Raw genomic sequence first — 11,313 nt, forward strand, 5'->3', positions numbered from 1 at the left:
TAGCTACAGAGGTTATAACTAGGTTAACTAGCTACTGCCCAGTCATCAGTGACGTCTCCGCAGACCCTATCTTCCTTGACTGTTTTGTAGTTTTTAACACAGCTAACCTCCTTTTTTGGAACTCACTTCTTATGGTTTCTGTTACAAGTAAATATTAATTTTCTTCCTGGCTCACTGGCTGCTTTTTCTAATTTCTTTTCAGAGCTGTGTTCCTCCTCCCGTGACCATATATGTGGTTCTGTCCTCATCCACCTTCTCTTTCTTACATCCTCTCAGTAAACTCACTCACATTCACAGCTTCATTACAAACCTCTAGGTACTTGATTTCATCAGTTCCTGAACCTTTATTAAATTTGACTCCCTCTTCCACCACATGGCCCACTGACCAGTTTCACCCAAATGTTTGACCTATGTTTCCCCTGAAATCTATTTTGGCTACAAACTAAGGAGATAGTTCTGGGAGCTGTATAATGCCCTTACAGCCTGTAAGTCAGTTGATTCTAAATTTTCCTTCAGATAAAAGGGACTGGGAGGGAGGAGGGAGGCAGTGTGTGACTAACATTTGCTGAATGCCTACTTTGCGCAAGGTGCTGTGGTCCCTCTTAACTGGCCAGGTGAACATCTTCTAGGATCACTTTCAAATAGGAGAAAAAGAGGCAGACGTGGAATCTGCACAGGTAGCATCCCAGACAGCTACTGATACCCAGGTAAAGGCTACAGTAACACCGAAGGAAACTAGACTCTGGAGATCTCTGTTGTAACAAACAAGAGGTATCTGATAGCCACAAACTGCTTTCAAAGAGCTTCTGCTAAAGGTATCTTAGGGTTTGTCACAAAGAAACATTTTTCTCTTAAAGATCTGTTTTCTGGGGAAATGGATTATAAAATAAAATTGCAATTCTCCTTTTTTCCCCCTAATAGAAGTGCTTAGAGACTTGTAGGGCCCAAATTAAGCTCCTGGTAACATTTCTTCTGTCTGAGTAAATTTCATTCGATTAAAGTAAAATTTCTTTTTTTAATTAATTGATTTATTCTTGGCTGTGCTGTGTCTTGGTTGCTACATGGGTTTTTCTCCAGTTGTGGCAAAAGCGGCTACTCTCTAGCCGCGGTTGTGGGCTGCTCAGTGCGGCGGCTTCTCTTGTCGTGAAGCACAGGTTCTAGGCAGCGCGGGCTCCCTAGCTGCGCCTCCCCAGCTCTAGAGCACAGGCTCAGTAGTTGTGGCGCACCAGCTTAATTGCTCCGAGGCATGTGGGATCTTCCCAGATCAGGGATCAAACCATGTCTCCTGCATTGACAGGCGGATTCTTTACCACTGAGCCACCAGGGAAGCCCTGAAAATGAAATTTCTGAAGGTCATAAGATGGACATACTTCCAGTTATTTCCTGTTTTCTATTCCTTGATGGTGCTCCTGTGGATAGGTCTATTGTAGAAGTATGTGTCTGTAGCCATACTACTGGGTATGCTGAGGGAATACTAAATATAATTAATCAAGTCATGGCTTGATATGGAACAGATTCTGAAGATGATATAAGATGACGCTGATGACTTAATAATAGGTTCTGAACCTACATTTTAAGTATAGTTGTCTTTCCTTAAAAGTATAAAATAAAACTTCCTTTGTTCTTTCATTTTCATATCAATAATGCACATAGTTTTCCAATGCCAAAACAGAACACGGTGTGATAGAATGCCGGCAGGCTGGTAGAGTGAATGAAACATCATTCTCCAAGAAGAAGCAACCTACTAGGTTGCCATATGGCCTGAATTATATTAGTGTATCCCTCCCTTTTTTAAAAAATTGGATTTTATAAGAATTTGAGAGTGTTACTTATTTTTTCCCCTCATTTTTGGTTTGTTTATATTGCTGTAAATATTCTTGCAGAGCAGTTGTGACTCTTCTCATTGACTGCATTCTCTGAGGGCTCATTCTAGGAAAATGCTACTTAAGTATTGTGCATTGGGTATGAATTATCCTGTATTGTTCGTGTATCTTCCTGCATTGTCTTTCTTACTGTCAATGGCAGTAAGTACCGTGGTTAGTGAATTTGGCTAACAGTGTTTGAAGCAGATGAGATTTTAGCTCACTCCTTGATAGCTGCATTGGCTCAATCTAAGCTAAGTCTTATTTTCATTAAAGGAGCAGACATGCTGAGGAAGAAGGTGCTATTTTTACATAGGGGCTTTTTCTACCGAAACCACATGATAACTCTATGCTGTTAAAATGATCTCAAGCATGCTGAGTTAGCTGAAGAAACAATATGCATGTTGCCAAAATCAAGGCAGTGCTATTCTGAGCCTCCTCTGAGGTCCTCTAGCTCTCCTTGGTGGTCATGAGGAGGAGACTAGGAGAGGAGCTGGTGAAAATACACGAATTACAGGTGGAGTGGAGGTGACTTCCGGTTACCTACAAGAGATTTTCTAAGTTCTTGGTTTTGCCATCAGTCATTGGGATATGAAAAGTTTGGTTACTCAGGTATTTGCAGACCACTATTTATTGATTACTTTTTAAATTCTCTCTCTAAACACACACACTCACGCACGTTGTTGTTTTAGTCACTAAGTTGTGTCAGACCCTTATGTGACCCCATGGACTATAGCCCACCAGGCTCCTCTGTCCATGGGATTTCCCAGGCAAGAATACTGGAGAGGATTACCACTTCCTTCTCCAATATATACATATATGTATATTTTAAGCAAAACTATCACAAAACAGTACTAACTTTCAGTTCAGTTCAGTCACTCAGTCATGTCCGACTCTTTGCACATGAATTGCAGCACGCCAGGCCCCCCTGTCCATCACCAACTCCCAGAGTTCACTCAAACTCACGTCCATCATGTTGGTGATGCCATCCAGCCATCTCATCCTCTGTTGTCCCCTTTTCCTCCTGGCCCCAATCCCTCCAAGCATCAGAGTCTTTTCCAATGAGTCAGCTCTTCGCATGAGGTGGCCAAAGTACTGGAGTTTCAGCTTTAGCACCATTCCTTGCAAAGAACACACAGGACTGACTTTAGAACATTAGAAACAAAAGTTTAGGCAGCTGCTGCTGCTGCTAAGTCCCTTCAGTCGTGACCCTCCAAATCCAGTATAAAAAATGCCTTTATTATTATTAATATGGATTACTATGATTCAATATCTATTATATAATATAGTAAGTATTGTACTAAGCATTTTACAAACATTATTTCATTTAGTCCTTATAATATTCTTACAAAGCAGCTGTTACCTGCATTTACAGAAGACAACACTTCCCTTTCTTTCTCTTGCTTTTCTGATAACTGTCACATAAGTTATACTCAGTCGGAAAGTGACTGAGTTGGGATTCAGGTTTTGGTATCTAGCTCCTAAGTCTGTGTTCTTTCACCAGGCCACGTTTCATCTCTGAGGATGACGTGTAGAGTCGATTAAGAAACTGGCCCTCTATCAACAGCAGTTTTATTCTTCACCCTTCCTCCCCCATTTTCAAAAAATATTAATGAGAATAAGTTGCAGCACACCAAAATAGAAAAAACAAAATCTTCCTTCCTGGTAGTCTTCAACTGCTAAGTGTAAATCACCATCACATTTGGCTTCCCTTGTCTTCAACAAATCCTTCTTAGCTTCCATCATTACTTCTCTCCAGCTCTGGCACTCTGTGGTAGTTTTTATCGCAAAAGTCACCAATCGGTCAAAGATTTTATGAAAATTGATCTTCTTCGCACACATAGGTTTAACAAGCATTTTAACAGATTTCTTGGTCTCTCTTTGTTCATAGTTAATCAAAGAAAACTTTGGTTTATTTTAATTTCACATGAAGCAGCAGATAAATAAGGAAAGTGTTAAAGTTTTGCAGAGTTTTGTAAAAATCTCATTTTGCAACAAATTCCAAAAATTGCAATAACTTTCAAGTCTTTGTTTGGGATCATTTCTAATTGTTTTCAAATGTTCCCCCAGTTACATGTATGCATGTGCTCCGTCACTCAGTTGTGTCCGACTCTTCGTGACCCCCAGGGACTCTAGCCCGCCAGACTCCTCTGTCCATGGGATTTACCGGGCAAGAATACTGGAGTGGGTTGCCATTTCCTCCTCTAGGGATTCTTCCCAACCCAGGAATCAAATCCATGTCTTCTGCATTGGCAGGTGGATTCTTTACCATGGAGCCACCTGGGAAACCCCCAGTCACATATTTCACACTAAAATATCTTCTCGTTTGAAAAATTCATCATAGATTTCATTTATATTTCATAAAAATTGGAATTTTTCTTCTTAGCAAATATCATCAATTCAGTTCTGTCACTCAGTCATGTCCAACTCTTTGCAACCCCATGGACTGCAGCACACCAGGCTTCCCTGTCCATCCCCAGCTCCTCGCTTGCTCAAACTCATGTCCATTGAGTCGGTGATGTCATACAACCATCTCATCCTCTGTTGTTCCCTTCTCCTCCTGCCTTCAATCTTCCCAGCATCAGGGTCTTTTCCAATGAGTAACTTCACATCAGGTGGCCAAAGTATTATAACTTCAGCTTCAACATCAGTCCTTCCAGTGAATATTCAGGACTGATTTCCTTTACTGGCTTGATCTCCTTGCAGTCCAAGGGACTCTCAACAGTCTTCTCCAACACCGCAATTCATCGTCAATTCAGCATCAGTTATTTGGCTCTCAGCTTTCTTTATGGTCCAACTCTCACATACATACATAACTACTGGAAAAACCATAGCTTTGACAAGATGGACCTTTGTCAGTGAAGTAATGTCTCTGCTTTGTAACATGCTCTCTAGGTTTGTCATAGCTTTTCTTGCAAGGAGTAAGTGTCTTTTAATTTCATGGCTCCAGTCACCTATCTGCAGTGATTATCAGAGAAGCACATTTGATTGTGTTGATAGCTTATCTCTCTCCAATAGTTTGAACTTTCATCTGTTGGTTATAATCTAATAGTATTTTATATTAAAAATATTTAATAACTAATGAGTAATTCTTAATAAAACTACAACTTTGCCAAAATTACTTATAACTATTAGTACTAAATTATATCACCAATATAATATTTTATTCTCTTGATTTACTGCTAGCTCAGAAATTATTAGCAATTTAAAAAGAATGCGTTTCTATTTTTTAAATAGCATTCAAAGTAAAAATATTTCATGTACGAACTAAAGCCTGCATTTAACAAAATCACTGCACAAATAAAAGCAAATGGTCACATAGATTGACAACTGAAGTAAGAAGTTCTATTTCTTAATCTTTAAAGGTGTTGGACTATCATTTATTACACATCACAGTTTTAAATACAGGGATATGAAGTACCACAGAATATGTGGAGCCGAGTCTGATCTCGGAAGGCCTCAGCCTGCAACAGCTTAGAACAGGGCTTGGGTTCCCAAGCAGATTGGGGCTGGGTAGCGGTGGTGAAAGCTCCGTATCCTAGCCACTGGATCAGTGGTCAGTGCCAAGGGCCCTGGCCCTTTGCTTTGCTCAAAACAATTACCAGAGATGGAAAGTAGTAAAGCAAGAGAAGTATCAAGAGGGGAAAACGTACAGTGCTTGTTGACAGACTCATGGGCGGACTCAGGGAGAGAGAGAGTCACTGAGTTTACACCTTTGTGGCAGTTTGAATTACTTTTATGGGGCATTTCTTCCAGCTTTCTTTTGGCCAATCATTGTGAACTTGCCTCGTTCACAGTCCCTATTTGATATATCTCAAGATCCTTCACTGTGTGCATAGGCATCTCTTGGCCAAGATGGATTTTAACGAAAAAGACTCTTGGTAGAACATCCATTGACGTAACTCCCATTTGGCCTCCAAGGAACCTATCTGCGTGTGTGCGGTCAGGGAGGTCTCCTGACTTCGAGAACGAGAGATACGTGGTGTGGGCAGGGACCAGACTCCTTGCCTTAATTGTCCTGCTCTTCTCTTGGAGTTTCCATTCACAGGGATGACTCTCCCATTGCTTTACCCTGCTGATCAGTAGCTTAGTCATGCCTGACTCTTTGCGACCCAGTGGACTGCAGCACGCCAGGCTTCCCTGTCCTTCACTGTCTCCTGGGCGTGGGGTGGGTGGCATATACTTCCTCCCTCAAGTCCATGTGTCTTGTCCTCCCTCAAGTCTAAGGTTAACTGGGTAATTGGAAGACCTCTGAATCCATTTCTATATAGACTACAATGTTTATCAAAGAAAATGTAAGAAATGTGCAAATCTGAAGCTTACTTTATATTCAGGGTGAACAGTAACTGCAGCAATTGTTTAGAATTTAAATTTAGGCCAAAAAAAATTTTTTTTTCAGGGAGGGCAGTTTCATCACTGACATTGTTTAGAATTACAGAGAATGATGCTAATAAAAAACAGACTGTTAGTTGGTTTTATTATTGTTCAGTCATTCAGTTGTGTCTGACTCTTTGCGACCCCGTGGACTGCAGCCTGCCAGGTTCCTCTGTCCGTGGGATTATCCAGGCAAGGATACTGGAATGGATTGCCATTTCCTTCTCCATGGTTTTATTATAGTTTTTACATTCTCTAGACAAGGCTGGCCCTGACTGCCTGCCCAGAGAGGTTTGCTCCACGTCTCTGCCCTTGATAAGTATGCCTGCCTGAATGTTTTCAGCAAGGAGGAGATACAATGAGCAAAGTGCAGATAATTTTGAAATTAACAACTGTAATAAATATCTGCTACTGCTAAGTCGCTTCAGTCGTGTCTGACTCTGTGCGACCCCATGGACTGCAGCCACCCAGGTTCCTCCATCCATGGGATTTTCCAGGCAAGAGTATAAAACTTTGTTTAAAGGTTGCAGTTGAGGTAGTAATTTAATGATTTTAAAAGTCAGAATAATATTGTTTTCTTGATTTTTCTGATTTTAGTTATTAGCTAGGTTTTTGTGAGAAGAGTCATTTAAATATGTATTATAAACACCCTTTGTAGGGTTGCAGCAAGTGCTTTTACTTTCATAAACATCCTTCTCAGTGTGAGTTAAAGGGACTGGTCTAGAATTATCTTTCCGGCCCTTTCAAGGCTGACAGTCTGTGATATCTATTTTGTTTCTTGTGAATGAAAGAACAAACTATTACCTCTACTCCCACCCCCTTCATCCCACAGTTGTCCTCCTTACCTCTAATCCTCAGGGGTCTGCTTGAAGAAGAGATTAAACTTGCACATCTTTCTGCATTTCTATAATCTCCACAGCAGAAAGATGTAAGACATGGGCTAAGTAATTAGGGGGAAAACCCATAAATACTAAATCGTTTTCCGGGTCTTTGTGAACCTAAGGGTGTCCATGGAGAGGCTGAGTGCTCTGGGATGGGTCCCATTTCTTATGCAGTGGTGGGTCTCATGATACAGAATGGGGAAAAACAAAGGGAACTGACATTTCTCTGCATAAAAATGGCAATGAAAGCTACTATCTTCTTCCTGGGAAGCAGCAGTTCTGAAATTATGATGCATATGGGATTTTGACTCTGCTGTTTCGGAAAATTCGTTTCTGTCCTTGGAAAATGGTGTGTGTGTGTGTGTGTGTCTGTGTGTGTGTCTGTGTCTGTGTGTCTCTGTGTGTGTGTGTGTGTTATGCAACAGATGCCTCAACAGAAGCCTCCCCCTACCCCACCCCACCCACTGCCTCTTGACTACTAGAGGGCATGTGAAAGTGTATATTCACCTCACACACCATACTGGGAAAATCTGAGGTGGTTCAAGTGGAGTGAGTGTGACAGCCCTCCTTCAACTGTCCTGCTGAAGGCGCTTTGATACTGCTCTTGACAGAGTAACTCACTTTAGAAAGTACACTGCTGGAGATTGCTAGCTCCTACAGGCCAGAAGAGAGGTGAATCCTATGGTAAGACCAGATCCTAGGGGTGTAACTATCTTCTGTCTTCTCCTCCTAGTGCTCTTCCTCCTGCTGCTTCTTATTTTTTTAATTAATGTACACCAAGAAAGATGGAATGGATTAATGGACTTCCATGTTCCCATCACTCATTCACCACTTTTGCTAATCTTACCCCATCCTGCTACCTGACACATACAACTTTAAAGTGAATCTCAGGTACATATGATTTCATTCTCAAGTTGATGATTCCCTTTTTTACATAGCCATAATACTTGTATCTTACCTTTAAAAACTAGCAATTCCTCAGAGCATCAAATATCTACTCAGTGTTCACATTTTCAGTTGTCTCATGACTGTCTTTTTTATGTTTTACGTTTGTTTGAATCAGTTTCTATAATGTGAATAGTTTATTTTTCTTATTTTCTGTTTTCATCTTTTCTTCCTCACTGAGGTGGAGTTTTCTTAAAGGAAGGTAGAGGTTTGCATTGAGGAAGTATACATACAAATAACGATATCTAATAATTATGGATGTAGTAATAATAACTCAGAGAAGGCAATGGCACACCACTCCAGTACTCTTGCCTGGAAAATCCCATGGATGGAGGAGCCTGGTAGGCTGCAGTCCATGGGGTCGCGAAGAGTCGGACACAGCTGAGCGACTTCACTTTCACTTTTCACTTTCATGCATTGGAGAAGGAAATGGCAACCAACTCCAGTGTTCTTGCCTGGAGAATCCCAGGGATGGGGGAGCCTGGTGGGCTGACATCTATGGGGTCGCACAGAGTCGAACACAACTGAAGTGAGTTAGCAGCAGGAGCAGCAGTAGTAATAATAATTACTTGACCCAGCATGTACTTTGTGTCTATGCTAGATGAAGTACTTAGCATTTAATCCTCGCAGCAACTCAGTGGGTTAGGAACTACTATTTCCCAGTTTTGCAGTCGAGAAACTGGAGCACAGAGTTCAGTAACACGCCACTGGACATATACCTTGAAAGAGGTGGAGTCAGGATTTGAATCCTGTTTGTAATCACATGCTGCTTCTTAGCAGCTAACAATTATGTAGCACTTACTAGTGTCAGGTGGCTCAGACATAGAGAATCTGACTGCTATGTGAGAGACCCGGGTTCTATCCCTGGGCAGGAAGATTCTCTGGACAAGGGAATGGCAATGCACTCCAGTATTCTTGCCTGGAGAATACCATGGACAGAGGAGTCTGGTGGGCTACAGTCTATCCATGGGGTTGCAAATAAACAGATACGACTGAGCAATTAACACACACAAGGCTTAGTGTCAGGCACTTGAGTTAACTCATTTAAACTTCACAAAGTCCCCATGAAGGCAACACAGTCATGATCCTCATTTCATAGATGGGTAAGTCAAGACACAAGAGTTTAGATATGAGAAGGGTTTTTAAAAATGTGGCTCCCAGATGGATAACTCAGCAGACGCAAGAGACTACTCGCCGTTGCCCTAAAGTGCTAAAGGAGGAGATCTTTAAAGGGAAATGAAGGAGGCTGACGGGTATGTTACATCCTTTGCTATCCTCTCAGTTCACTATTGTACTTGGTCTTCTTCTGCAGACACTACACCATTCAGACACTTAAGGGAAACTTTAGAATCCACGTCATCATTCTCAATAATATTCTCTTAAGTCTATTCTAAACATGAGTCCAAAACACTTAGAAATGACTTTACACTCTTCAGCCCTGCAGGCCAGTTACCGCCCAGCTCTAGGGGTCTACAGAGAACAACACTACTTCACAGAGCTCACCTCAAAAGACCCATTGCATACACTACACCTTCCTGCCTTCCATCGTTTCTCTCCACTTCTCTCTTGTGTATTCTGTACTTGTGAAGATTTCTGTGGACAGATAGTGGCTGCACTTAAGTACTTAGAAATTCTGCAAATTCAGGTAGAGTCCAAGCTGACCTCAGACATTGATTTACACTATATACAGTAATTGAGAGAGAAACCTAGCCACTTTAGAGATAATATTTGGTGCAGTTCTTTTAACAGAATGGGAGTGGGTCTCTCTTGACAGATGCTGGAAAAAATCTGGGGCCTCTTAGGGAAAAAACATTATTAATGGCTGCTGGAAAAAAATAATACATATTTAATTGAGGTTGAAGTTGTTAAAAGATAATTATTTTAAATTAAAGTCAAGATTCTCATGCAAGTACTAAGTGAACCAATGCCAAAGATTTTATTGGGTGCTTTCATTAGTGATTAAACCAGTAAGATGTTACAACCAGTTTAAAGGAGAAAATCTGAAGAGCAAACACTCATATACAGGCAATGGGAAATGAGAAAATTAAGCTGCTAATAGATGTGAAAACTTCATGGACTAATAAAATGTAATTGTTGGAATCTTCTTTTCTGCAAGGGAAAATCAAATGTATCTCTACCAAACAAAATTCATTTGCATATCTGCGGACAAGAATCACTTGCATTACTATCAGCCTTCTACTATTTACAGAGTTGTAAAGTAGCCTAGTCAAAGGCAGTAAAAGGAACAGATTCCTATAAAATCAGATAAGCCCCATTGGTCATCTAAACAATGCCCTAGCTTCCCACTGAAAGGATATCCAGTAATCTTTTGCCAATTTCAAAGTCTTTCACAGGGACTACCCTGGTGGTCCAGGGGCTAAAAGACTCCATACTCCCAAAGCAGGGGGCCCAGGTTCAGTCCCTGGTAGGGAAACTAGATCCCACATTCCCCAACCAAGTCCTGGCACAGACAAATTAAAATAATAAGTAAATAAAAATTTTAAAAATGTCTTTCACAACTTTTCCTAACAGACCCATAAATAAAGACATATTTATCAAGTAGAGTAACCAGGCAAGGTGATTTCTTAAAAAGATTCCTTAAAAAAGATGATGTTCACAGAGAGGCTCTGTAAGCCAGTTATCACTCTCCTGCTGTATCTCCCTTTTCCATTAAATTGTCTCTTTCTTTTAAGTTGTCATCATGGAAGATTTGGTACTGGGGTAAGGTAGAAAACTTTAACATTGTATCCAAAAAGTTTGACTCAAGAAAAATGAGGAACTGTCACATCCTTGTTGGCAGGTTGTTTACTCCTAGCACTTTTGAACCACCTACAGAAAGTTGATTAGTTACCCACCTACTACATCAATGTAGTCTCAGATGAAGTGCAATTTCTCAACATACTTTATGTTCATTAAATTGTACTGACATTTTCAATATCCAGCTTTAAGACTGACCAGTGGACGGTTTATTGGTCTAGAAAGCTCACAATTCTCCTCCTTCCTGTTTTAGTGGCAGAGGCCATAACTGGAAAGTAAAGCATAACCCTGATGTAAGTTTCACATGTTAGCTCTTCCCAGGCTCTAGTCTCCAAACATGCTCGGGGCATTGTTCTGCCCTGCTGGCTTGGACCTCAGATTGTGCCAGTTATTACCTGTTCTTTCCCACTCATCTGGATCTTCTTTTCATATCTGGAGCCAGAAATTTTCAAGACCACAAGTATTAGAACCTTCAGGAAGTTCATTTGGCTTAG

This window comes from Capra hircus, chromosome 17, assembly GCF_001704415.2.
Source record: "Capra hircus breed San Clemente chromosome 17, ASM170441v1, whole genome shotgun sequence".
NCBI lineage: Eukaryota > Metazoa > Chordata > Mammalia > Artiodactyla > Bovidae > Capra > Capra hircus.